The sequence below is a fragment of the Leptonychotes weddellii genome, chromosome 6, assembly GCF_054177405.1.
Source record: "Leptonychotes weddellii isolate Sample4059 chromosome 6, ASM5417740v2, whole genome shotgun sequence".
Lineage (NCBI taxonomy): Eukaryota > Metazoa > Chordata > Mammalia > Carnivora > Phocidae > Leptonychotes > Leptonychotes weddellii.
In genome coordinates, this window is record NC_138374.1 from 103,444,975 (window position 1) to 103,458,228 (window position 13,254).

The 13,254-nt window shown below is 41.1% G+C and overlaps 1 long non-coding RNA gene across 1 annotated transcript in view; it reads left to right on the forward strand.

The window, feature by feature from the left end:
* Positions 1 to 12,963, forward strand: part of LOC145722308 (uncharacterized) — a 38,524-nt gene extending 25,561 nt beyond the window's left edge. The window contains exon 3 of the long non-coding RNA XR_014146470.1: positions 12,893 to 12,963. This is a non-coding gene — a long non-coding RNA (uncharacterized LOC145722308). The remainder of the gene's footprint in view (positions 1 to 12,892) is intronic.
* The last annotated feature ends 291 nt before the right edge of the window (positions 12,964 to 13,254 follow it).

Sequence of the window (13,254 nt, forward strand, 5' to 3'; positions counted from 1 at the left end):
CCAATACTCCAAGATCTGTCTTATTGAGTGAGGGTTTACATCACCTTGCACACTTCCCAGATTCTCCCCGCCTCTCTGGGCCTCTTGGTGTCGACCTCAACTGGATTTACCCAGTAAAGTAACCCTTTTTAAGTCATATGAAGTCTCTTGACACCAGTTTTTGCCTAATTTTCACCTACTACCTGTTGGATTCAATTTCTTTCAAGCCTGTTGTAGAATCTGCCCTTTTGCCTACTCTAATATTGAAGTGGGGTTTGTCCTGAACTTCATCCTTCTCAGGTTGCCCTGGGCTTTTATATAATTGAACCATATCCTAGGACATGATAAGAGCAAGTGTCATCAAATTCAGATGGTTCAACAAGAGGTGCATTGGCAACTTGACAACTAAGACCAGACCTGAAGAGAGAGGACAAGCAGGGAGAGTTGAAGGCTGTGGCTGAACCCTGGGATAGCAGCACAATGAACAGGCAGTGTGACAGGCAAGATGGCAAACCAGGAGCAGTTCAAATGGGGACTAAACTCAAACCAGGTGTCAGGGCATGGTGTCAAGGGGTGGAGGCAGAAGTACAGGTAGAGGCAGAAGATTCCTAAAACTACATTAATGCTGATGTTATGGCAAGTGCTAGGTGAGTGTAGGGTCGAGTCAGAACTCAGAAAGAAAATGGAGGCATGAACCCAGTTACGTAGTCCAGGCCAGTATTGTAGAGAGTGCCTTAGTGAGCACTCAGGTTCCCAGGACTCTTGCCAAGACTTCAGATACCATATCCCCACTGTCTGAGAGGCTGAGATGCTGAGATGCTTTCTTTTCTGGTAAGGCAGTTAGGATAGACTATGGAAAGAAACAACCCCAAACTCTCCATGGTTAAAATAACAAAGGTTGATTTCCTGCTTACCTTATCATCAAGAGGTGGTGGCTTAGGGCAGCTCTGCTCTGTGCTCTGTGAAGTGATAGACATCACTTCAGATCCCAGGCTGATGGGGTGCCATCCTTCCTGAGGGAAGGATGATGAGCCTCATTTGGAGGCTCAGGTTTGTCTCTGAGTTTGTCACTGTCAAGTCTAGAGAATTGAATATAAGCAATCAAATGTTTTGGACTCATGATCACATTTCATTGGCCTGAATGACTCACATGGGCATACTTCAAAGGGTAGGACTCTGTAATCTTCCTATACCTGGAAGTAGAGGAGAATGGGATGTTGGAACACTAGCAATGCCTATCGAATTGAGTCAGAATCAATTTATAAATTGGACTTCGCTATGGCTGTGAATTGTATATATATGCTTGGTGGAAGGCTGGGGGACACTTCATTGTTGTCTCATACTGGGAAGAGTAGAATAGAGGGGAAGAACAGGTTAGCTGTATAAAATCCACAGAGCTAAAAATCCTCTATAAAGTAAAATATATTCTGAAATATAGGCACAGTTTGTAGTCTGGAACCATGATTCATCTTTGGATGGGCCAGCTCTACTTCTGGGCATGTATCTTCTCATCCATTGCTCTTAGTGAATAAGGACAATATAAACTAAACCCAGCCATCAGAATTGGCTATTATTCTCCAGAGGAGGAGATGTTTCTACAATGAACTGTCCATGCTCTATCTCTACCTGTTCTCATTATGTAAATCACATTATATGTAAGCTGGGTGGCCCTGCCTAGGGTGGTGGCCCATGGCAGAGATAAGCCCCATAACTGGTCTGGAAACTGAGCCATCTTTGGTTTTATTAGCACCATGCATTGACTGACCAACACACTCTTTGTATCCTGAGAACTTACTGAAATCGTTTCAGCTTTCAAAAAAAAAGGAATACAACTAATTGGATGTCATTCAACTAATTTTAAAAAAATCTTTAAAAATTATATATATACGCAGACTCGTGCACACAGAGACACATACACAAATTTGCTACCTTTCAGAACAAGGAAGTTGTACTTCACAGTTTAAGAACCACTTTGAAGAACCTCTATACTACCAGAGAGTAACAAGAGTCATTTCAATTGTAAAATCCATTGTGGAAATATCTCTGCCCTAGACCCCTCAACTCTGTTCGTAGGCAGAGCTTCAAGTGTCAGGACTAACAGTGTGGAAGGGTTTCAAAGAGGAGTCTAGGGGTGGGGGATCACAACTGCAGAAGATTCAAGTTGGATCTGACGTGAGCATCTTTGTGAGAAGCCACACTCCAGCACACTCTAGCAGATCCGTCCCAGGATGATGCTCCCAAAGCCTTCATCACCTTCCAGCCTGAAAACCACCCTGACAGCAATTCTTGCTAGACACAGCCATGCAAGGAAGGAATATTCTTAGAAATTGCTTGTGGATGTTCATACTGTGTTTATTTGACTGGAGAAACAGTGTCTTCTTAACGACCAGCAGTTGTGGGCTTTTCGTGGCTCCAGGTGAAGAGGTGACTTCCGTCTTTGATTCAGTGTTCATAATTGGGCTGTCTGTTAGCAGAAGTGGTAAGAAAACAATGCTAATGAGGTCAAGGGTTCAGTGCCCACGTGGGTCAGTTAGCTTTCCTTTGTTCTTTGGCCAAAAGTCTGCACAGGCTTACCTTGTTTTATTTCTTCACTTCATCACACCTCGCAGATATTGTGGGGTTTCTTTGGGGTTTTTGTTTTTGTTTTACAAATTGAAGGTTCAAGGCTTCAGTGGAGGAAGTGACTGCAGACGTGGTGGAAATAGCAAGAGAACTAGAATTGGAAGTGGAGCCTGAAGTTGGGACTGAATTGTAGTCTCATTGTAATCTCATGATCAACCTGAACAGATGAGTAGTTGCTTCTTATGGATGAACAAAGAAAGCAGTTTCTCGAGTTGGAACCTACTCCTGGTAAAGATTCTGTGAAGATTGTTGAAATGACAGCAAAGGATTTAGACTATCATATAAACTTAGTTGATAAAGCAGCAGCGGAAGGGTTGGAGAGGACTGACTCCAATTTTGAAAGACGTTCTACTGTGAGTAAAATGCTATCAGAAAGCATTATACGTGGCAGAGAAATCATTCGTGAGAGGAAGAGTCAATGGATGAAGCAAACTTCATTGTTGTCTTATTTTAAGAAATTGCCACAGCCACCCCAGCCTTCAGCAGCCACCACCCTGACTGGTCAGCAGCCACCGACCTCAAGGCAAGACCATCCACATGCAAAAAGATTATGACTTGCTGAAAGTTCGGATGATGGTTACCTTTTTTAGCAATACAGTATTTTTTAATTAAGGTACACACAGTTTTTTAGACATGATGCTGTTGTATACTTACCAGACTACAGGATAGTGTAACCAAAAAAATCATTTGACTCACTTTACTGTGTTATTCGCTTTATTGAGATGGTGTAGAACCAACTCCGCAATATCTCCAAGGTTTGCCCATAGCCTCTGTGTCCAGCGACTATGAAGACAATAGCGATTGGGAGAGAGTAAGGGAAGGTAGATCACTCTTTAATCTTAGACCTCCTGCAATGAAGAACAACTCTAAGTTCATGTCGTTTTGCAGCAAAGTCACCTTCAGGGTTGGAGGACTGCCCGTTAAGAAGCAGTAAGGAAAATGAAAGGTATAGTTCCCCAGTGGTGTTACGGAGTCTGAAGCTACAGGATTAATGCTTACAGCTAGAGCATCAGCTTGGTCATTTACGCCAATTAAATGAAAGCAGCAGTGGACATATTATTATTTACAGCCAATTTTCCATTTATTAGCCAAACTTTAAAAAATTTCTAGACATTTGTGTATGGAGTTAAAGCAGATTGGTATGAGTTTCATGTCTTCTTTTTTTTTTTTCTCAGTCACTATCAATTGGAGATTCAAATGAATGATGACATGCTCATAGATAGCTGGAAAGAGAAGGCCTGAATATTCCCACAAGTAGGGCTCAGCCCTGGAGTGACTTAGATCTGGCTTTGTAATCACAATTCATGGTTCCCCCTGCTATGCACAGTTTTCTCAGAATTACTTCGGTAATGCTATGTGGCAACATAAATCAGAGTAGGCACTAACCAAGAATGGTGGAAAAACTATGGGCTTCTAAGTTGATCTTATGACTCCTTAGCTGTGTGTGTGTGTGTGTGTGTGTGTATGTGCACCTGCATCTTTGGGAAAGCTAATTAATGGCTTTGAGCCTCAGTTTCCTTGCTTGTAAAATGGGGATATTAATGTTTATCTCATAGGGCTGTTGGAAGAATTATATGATAGAATATATAGTCCACTGTGGTAACTGGCAAATTGCAAGTGTTTTCCTTAATGACGAGAGTTCTTATTATCAACATTGCATATATTTATTTTAATTGTTTGGCAAATTTCCCCCACTTTATTGCAAAACCAAATGTGTAGAGCATCCATTACTAATACCTCCTTAGCAAATGCTGCTGATTGCCTTCCCATGTCCTTCAGCCCACCTGCATTCACCACCAGCCATGATAGACAGTTGACACCTTCTCACCTCAGGGATCTGGGTCTTTCCTCTTCTTTGCCTGAGGGCTTTCAAAGGCACTTACAAAACCTAGAAGCCTAAGAGTCTGTGCTTCTAGGGGCAACCTTAATCTCAACCAAATGAAAGATACCTGCCGTTAGAGTGATTCTGAGACATATTCCATATGGCTTCTCAGAAGATGCTCAGCAGGACTGACCTGAAGCTGTCCACAGTGCAAACCCTCACATTAATGCCCTTTTTTGGTTTTTACTTTGCTCCTTTCTCTGTCTCACTGTTCCCATTTCTTCACTTGTGATTCCTGGATTCACTTTGCAAATAAATTCCTAACCCCCAGTTGCTTCTCTCAGGGTTTTCTTTTTTTTGGATAACTCAAACTTGAACACATACCTCATGAGGTTTTTATTTTTATTTTTAAATTTATACACAGTACACTTTATTTTTTGGTGTGCAGTTCTATGAGTTTTAACAATGTATATGTTTGTGTATGTACCACCACAATTAGGATACAGAGCAGTGTCCTCACCCTAAAAATTCCCTCCTACTGCCCCTTTAAAGTGAAACCATCCCCCACCCTAACCCATGGCAACAATCCCATACAGGTTTCCTTTCTCAGAATGTCATGCTGGGGGCTACCTTTTACAACTGGCTTCTTTCCTCAACATAATGCCTTTGGGATTCTTCCATGGTGCATGTGTTTCATTAGGTTATTCCTTTTTGTGGCTGAGTAGTATTCCATTGTATGGATGTATGACAGCTTGTCACTGAATTTGTTGAGGTACATTTGGATTGTTTCAGTTTTCTAAGATTTTGAATAATGCTGCTATAAATATTCACATGGGTTTTCATTTCTCTAGGGTAAATACCTAGGAGTGGATTTGTTGAGTCACATGGTAAGCATATGTTTCACTTTATAAGAAACTGCCAAATTTTTCCAGAATGGCTGTACAATTTTGCACTCCCACCAGCAATCTGTGAGAGTTCTACTTACTCCACATTTTTGCTTGCACTTGGGATAGTCATTATTTTTTTATTTTAACCATTCGCATAGAGATGTAGTGGAATTTCTTTGTGCTTTTAATTTGCATTTCCTTAGTGGCTAATGATGTTGAACACTTTTTTTTCATGTGCTTATTTGCCATAATATTTCTTCTTTGGTGAAGTGTCTATTTAAATCTTTTGCTTACTTTTTTGGGTGATTTACTTTCTTACTGTTGAGTTTTGAGAGCTCTTTATATATTCTGGATACAAGTTCTTTATCACATATGTAGTTTATAGATATTTTCTCCCAGTCTGCACCTTGCTTTTTCATTATCTTAATCACAGGGTTTTATACATGTAGTTCTTTGAAGGTGAAATAAACATGCTACATACATGTCAATTTGGACATGTAATATAGAGGAGTTGGACTTGGCATTCAGACACACTGGGGTTTGAATCCTGGGTAAGTTGCCCACTAGCTGCTTTGCCATGAACTGTCCTATGAGTTTCCTCATCTGTAAATGAAATAATGGTCAGGAGCTTAGCCCCAGGCCAGAACATTGTGAATATCCTGTAACTGTAAAGATTCTATTCATAACATGACATTCTTTTTCTTCTTTTAGCCTTTGCATAAACTTTTTTTTTTCTAGCTAGGATGACTCCTATTCTGGGGGCTTTGCTTGACACACCCAGTAGGGGCCAGACACCCCTTCCTGGTGCTCCCACCACCCTTTAACCACCTTCCGTCACTGTGTTTTAAGCACAATGAGATGTGAGCAGTGCGAGGGCCAGGCTAATGTCTTTCTCCTCAAAAAATAATTCCAGGTTGTGTTTGATGAATGAATGAATAAATGAACCAATTCATCTTATCCTTTGTCTGGGAGTTCCCAGTAGACATTCCTCGTAGTATTGCCAAATTCAGTCCCTTTAAGACAGCCTTAAACACCCCACATGGATGTCTGTGACTTACACCAGGACGCTGCGCGCGCTCCGCCAAACACTATATCTTTGACAAGTTGGATGCCGGATGGAGAAACTTGAATGCTCTGCATCTATTTACTTTTACCACATGCCATAAAAATTAAAAATACATTGTACCACAAGTGCAGTATTTAGTGTTTCACTTTAATTACATTCAAGTGTGTTGCTAAATAGTCTTGAGAAAACCTTAATGACCAGCTGTTCTACCCTTTTCCCATATGTCAGAAATGGTTTCTGAAATCACATTCTGGGACAGTAAGGTTGTATAATTAGACAGTGTATAGTTAACACTTCTAGATTTTCCCCTTAAACTGTGGACCCTTTATGCTAACATATTGCGTGATTCTGCTGGTTTGGCGCGATGCAATTAAATGACGTGCCAAACAGCGATGGAGATCTGCAAACTCCATCAGAATTGTTATCATTGCATCATTATTTCTTCATATCTTTTTCATCGTCGGGATGGCATGCTTTTGTGTGTGTGTGTGTTATGCAATATTCAGCATGTTTGGCTGACGAATAAACTTAGTAAAGAGGGCTGTAAATTTTTAATATTCCCTTCATAATGCCATTTATCTTACTAGAATTAGATGTAAGAGTGGCTTTTGCATCCTTTCGAACAAAGAGCTATCGCTCAAACACATAGCAACCATTTAAGGAAACAAAACAAAACTAAAATTCCCCCAGGTCGTAAGAGAAGCCAATATTTTTCTGTCGCTTCTGGTGAGGAAATGGGGATCTTAGGTACCCCCACACTGGATTTGGGAGACAGAAGAGGTTGAATTAAGACAATTGGTTATTGTGAAAATAAGTCATTACTTACTTGCAGTTGCTTGACTCTGAGCTTAATGAGTTTTTTTGAAATCATAGTAATATTTTATTTGATTAAATTTGGCTAATTCTTTGATTTTTTGAGTTTAGACAGGAGACTGAAATAGAAATGCAAAGTAAGGAAATGGAAAAATTCTATCAACTAATAATATTCTTTGGCTCCCCTTCTTCTCCCCTAAAGAAAATGCCCTTTACATTTTCCCAAATCACAAGTCAAAAGTAACTCTGATTTCTGATTGAGAATTGCCCAGATAAATATATTAAGACCAAGTCCCAGCTGAAGCTTCCTTGAGTCCTTAAGCATCACATTCATTTTTTTAAAAAGGCTAAGAGAGATCTTTGCTGTTCTAAGACCAATTTCCAACATTTTTTTCCTTCTAAGCCTGAATTTCCAAAGACTTATTTAGATGTAAGCACTGACAGCCATAAGCATGTTTTAAATCTTGCTTTGTATCCTTAGTTATAATGTTGTTCAATTAATATTCAGAATAATGGAAGTGATGTACCGTTTTGAAAATGACTTGAATACAATCCAATGCTTTGGGAAACTGACTCTCGAGAGGATTAATCAGCATTTAAAACTTGCATTAATAAAAATCTGATCTTCCCCCATGTGGCACACATAATACTTTTGGTTTTTAAACATTTAGTTTAATAATACGGCATCCTTTGTCCTGATTTTTAAAGGGATTTTAAAGTTGAGCTCCTTCAGATCCATTCTGCCTTGACCCTTGTACATAATTAGACACTTGCAATTTAAAAATATAAGGATGCTCTTTTGCATGGTGCACTAAACTGGATTTCCATTATTGAAGAGAAGGGCAATAATGGATGACAACTTTGTACTTAACATTTCAGTTTTTTCCCTCTCTTTATAACCAAAGAGTTTTCAATCTTTCTTTAAAGCTCAATTATCCAAACCCAGTCCTCAAGAGAAAAAGAGCTAAAAACTATCTTTAAATAATGAAAAATTAGCACCCGTAATAGGATCTTTTGCTGGAAATGGTATATGTCAAACAATATTGATAATTAGTGGTCTCTTTTTATTTGTTTTTAAATAAGCATAAATAACACTGAGTTATTTACATTTAAACAAGGATTTGGAGTCTAAATTTAAAATAAAATGACATGATGGAGAGTGAACTGGGACACAGCGGACTAAGGGCTCTGTTTGGCTTCTAGCTAAATGGGAATGAAATCAATTTTAGAAACAGGGAAGAAAGATGATTGTGAAAGCAGAATAGGGGGGAAAAAAAAACCAACTGCTGTTTCATTCTCATCGGGTAATTGGTTGCTTTATAACCAGAAATCAAGTCAAGTGAGCGCGTGCTTCTGTAGGTTTTCTCTCTCTCCTTAGACCAGCGGCTTGCTCTCTGGCCCAGGGCCAGCTGCTTTTCCTCTGCTGAGACCCTGTCTGACACGGCTGACCAGAGGGAGAGAGAAAGTTCTTTGTGGTGCTAAAGGTGGCCCGGAAGGATTTTATTCTTCCCCTTGCATGATTTTAGAAAAATCTCGGAGCTTCTATGATGAAGCAGTAGACACCACAGAGCAAATTCTTATCACTGCTGGGCCTTATTAGGTTTTTATAGCAGGCACAGCAAATGGTCAATAAATGCTTATTGAAAGAATCTCTTTAAAAGCCCTAATTAAGTGCCTGCCAGCCTGCAGTGGACGGACCAGTTTCCGCTCCGGAGAGTTTTGCTCACCTGGCCACCTTTCCAACAGAGGGGGCACTGCTTTTCCTTGAGCGGCAGCCTCCTTTGGTCTTCTTCAAGTCCTGTAACTGCTCTGAGATGGGGAGTGGGGGTCACGCGAAGAAGGCGGCAAGGCTGTAGGGAAGGCCAGGGTCGCTGACCACCCCCTGCCCCAAGGAGCACTAGGTACAGTGGGTGGGGAAATGCCTGCGAGGTAGGGACAGATAATCAAGAGAACAAAAGCATGTATTTAAGATACAACTGGACCGAGAAGTGTCTGCATCATAGACACACCTAAGGGCATATTCCATTAATGAGGATGTTACAAACATGAAGCTCAAAAAACGGTGAAGTTTGATGGAAGCATTGGTGGCCACTGAATTTTACCCACAGACCCAGTACCTTTGTGCAGGTGATTGCGAGCTGGTTTGAATGGAGAGAGCATGAGGGCCCCAGCTCTGTCTTTCGAATAGGAAAGTGCCTGTGTTTCAAAGTCTCTTTCTCAGACTATGGAAAGGATTTTTGTTTGTTGGTTTGTTTGTTTTTCTTGCTCTGTAGTATTTTTTTCTCCACCTGTGGCTGTCAGGGCGGTAGGTGACAAAGTTGGGCCCTGGGCCCCAGGGGGTACCCTGCCCCCTTCTAGAGGGAATGGGACAATGAAGGTCTGCTCCCTGAAGACACTTTCTCAGGATCCTGGCATTTGGGGAATTTGTTTAGCTTCTGGGGGGGGGGGGGTTGCAGATTTCACTACCCCTGTTTTGTGGTCAGATTTTGAACATTTTTTTTTTTAAGATTTTATTTATTCATTTGAGATGCAGAGATACAGAGAGAGAGAGAGAGCATGAGCAGGGAGAGAGGCAGAGGGAGAGGGAGAAACAGCCTCCCTGCTGAGCCAGGAGCCCGATGTGGGGTTCGACCCCGGGATCATGACCTGAGCCAAAGGCAGACGCTTAACCATCTGAGCCACCCAGGCGCCCGATTTTGAACATTTTAACAAGCTCAAGGCTTTTCTGCTCTTGGCTCAGGATAATCTTTCTAAAATTCAGACAAGATTAGGACAGTTCCTTGCTTTAAAATGTAAACGACTTCCCTTAGCCTATTAAAAGAAAGCTCAAACGAGCCATGAGAGACTAGGGACTCTGAGAAACAAACTGAGGCTTCTAGAGGGGAGGGGGCAGTGGAAGGATGGGTTAGCCTGGTGATGGGTATTAAAGAGGGCACGTACTGAATGGAGCACGGGGTGTTATATGCAAACAATGAATCATGGAACACTACATCAAAAACTAATGATGTAATGTATGGTGATTAACATAACATAATAAAATAAAATTAAAAAAAAAAAAGAAAGCTCAAAGCTTTAGCATTACCACCCTTGCCTTTACTATCTGACCCCAGACCTCCCCTCAGGCTGTTATCTTTTCTTTTGTTCCCCTATCCCCAGACATCTTGCCCTCAGGTCAGAGTAGCCTAGACATCACTCCTTAAACATGAGTGCTTTTTCTGACTCAGTGCCCCTGCTCAAATAATACCCCCTCCTTTACATTTTGCCTGGAGAGCTCCTACTTATCCTTCAGTGCCCAGCTCAAATGCTGCTTCCTCCCTATGACTCTTCCTGGCTCCCCCAGTGCTCTCCAGGCTTCTGCCTCCTTCACCCTATCCCCGCTCAAAGAGAATTAGTCACTCCTATGGCAGTGTTCCCCTGACTAGAGCATTTATCACTTAGGCTATGAGTACTTTTTGTTATTGTTTCTCCCACAATACTGTAGTATTATGCAAGAGTTGGAATACTGGTTCCAAAGTTGTTATTTCCTAAATGTTTGTTGAAGTGAATTTGCCCTTCAATAAGCACGAAGTGTATTTCAAAATCTTAGAACTAAAAGAATATCAAATAGTTTATAGTTAAAAGTTGATTTGTTTTCCTTAAGTCTACCAAATATAATAATTATAAATTAAGAGCTGAGACCAACCTTAGAATTTAAAAACTGTCTTTCAAAAGCTCTATATTTCTTTTCTACGCCAGATCCTAAGATGCAGTGATACATCTAATAATCATAAAAATACCTATTTTTTTTCTGATCTCAGAAAAACTTAGAATGTAGGTAGATTAATTTCGTGGTGTAGACTGTATATCTAGTCAAACTCCCTATCTCCAACAAGAAGGGTGTTTGAATATGGATCTCTGCAAAGTATTTGATCAGATTCAAAGTAAGAATTGTATGGCTTGCAAGGCAATGTGAAATTGCATTGAAGGAAGTTTTCCGCACTCTGATGTCCATGGGAGAAGCAGTATTCTTCTGTTCATATCTGTGGTGGGGTCAGTCCCACACCCTCCAAAGTCACGATGTTTTCTAGGCAAGTAGATCTCAAGCCTAGTTGCCTGTAAGAATCATCTAGAACAGGACGTGGAAAACTACAGCCCACAGGCTAAATCCCGCATGCTGCCTGTTTTTGCAACAGTGAAGTGCTATGGGAACACATCCACACCCTCTCATTCTTGTGTTGTCTGTGGCTACTTTCACGGCACCATGGCAGTGGTGAATAGTTGCAACAAAAGTTGTATCACCCACAAAACTGAACATATTGACTATGTGGCTCTTTACAAAAAGATGTTTGCTGACCCCTTGACCTACAAGTTTCATTTTTGTTTTTTTTTTTTTTAAGTAACATAGATGGCTGAGCCCTGCTATAAGTGGATTAGTAATTGAAGGGATATATTCTGGTCATTTGTATTTTTAAGATGCTCCATCCATGTGTGATTCTGATTACAGACTCCTAATTTTTATTTCTCAAGAAGTTATCATAAATCGTGCCAAGCAAATTCTCACAACACAAGGAATATCTCTCTAAGGCGAGCTCCGTATTTTATCTATCTTTGCATCCATAATACCCAACACGGCTCCCACCATAATTAGATTCTGATAAGGCTTTTGCTAAGTGAATGAGTGAAGGGCAAGGGGAGCAGTCTTAGATTACAGATGCTACTAGAACCCACTAAAAATCACAATCAATTGTAAGTATCCTCTCAGGCCCTGGATATGTGCCCTATTCCTTTCTAGTGAGATTTCTTTCTTTCTTCCAACTCCAAGCTAATCTAGAAAGACATAAATGCTACTGATTCTCTGTGGATCTGAAATCTAAAAAAAGTCCAAGAGTATCAAATGATGCATGCCTTGGTCTGCATAAACATGGTCATCTTCTCATTGCTTGGGACATTCAGGGGGAAAAAAATCGACTCGTCATGAGAAATGGTGCAGATGGTATATTTGGCATCACCAGCCTGCATAGATCAGAGATGCATTTATTTACATGACTTCGTTTGCATTGTGACCATTTATCTGGGCCCTTGCTCACATTTAACCTTTTGAAGGGTCGGGAAGGAGTGAGCCATTCTGCCCTTGGGATCGGATGCAGGGAGCCCCTTATACAGATGATGTTTGCATTTCGTCCTACCTGCAAAATATTCATTTCTTACAGCATCAGAAAACATTTGGTTATGTTATCTCGTGGGTCCAGGAGGAGTGTGGAGTGTGCCAAATTTAAGAGCCATTGCCAAATGCCACGGTTTGCATTATGTAGACAGCAAGCCAGTGGAACTGGCGCTAACTAGTTGTAGATTCAAGAATGCCCTGGCCTCAGAGGCAAAGGACCCCTGTTAGTCCTTTCCAACTGGGATCATGCCCTTTGCCTTTGGTTATGAGATATCTTTGTGTCTGTGCACAAAGCGTGGTCTGTGGGCACAGCTGACTGACCACTGTGACTGACCTCTTCCAGGCTGGGACAGTGAGCCCCCAGAGTGGTGTCCCAAAGGCCTCAGACCCCATGGGTGACTTGGAGATGCTAAAAAGCAGTGTGGTGCCTTAGAAAGGGCCTTGGAGAACTTGGTCCTAGACCTAGGCATACCACCTGCTGGAACGAGTCACTGGAGCACTCATCTGTAAAATGGGGACAGGTTGCTGTCTTGATCTTTGGTCTCCTCATCTTTCAACAGGGATCATCAGAGTTGTTAACGACAGCCCAGCTCATCCATACAAGTCACTGGGCTCCGGAACTGGCACCAAGTAAACTCTCAATGAAAGTTTTTATTATTACTATTATTATTATTATCGTTATTATCAATATAAGCAGCTTGCCTCTTGCACATTGTGGGTGTGAAGATGGAACAGCTGCTGATGTGCTCTGTGAATGTGCAGAGCTCGGCAGGTGTGAGGAACGATTGCTTCAGAGGGAAGGAAGGTAAGTCCTTCTAAAGCCTATCTGTCAAAGCACATTTCAACATGACTCCTTGGCCAAGTGTCCTGAATTTTTTTTTAAGTTTTTTTTTTAAAGATTTTATTTATTTATTTGAGAGAG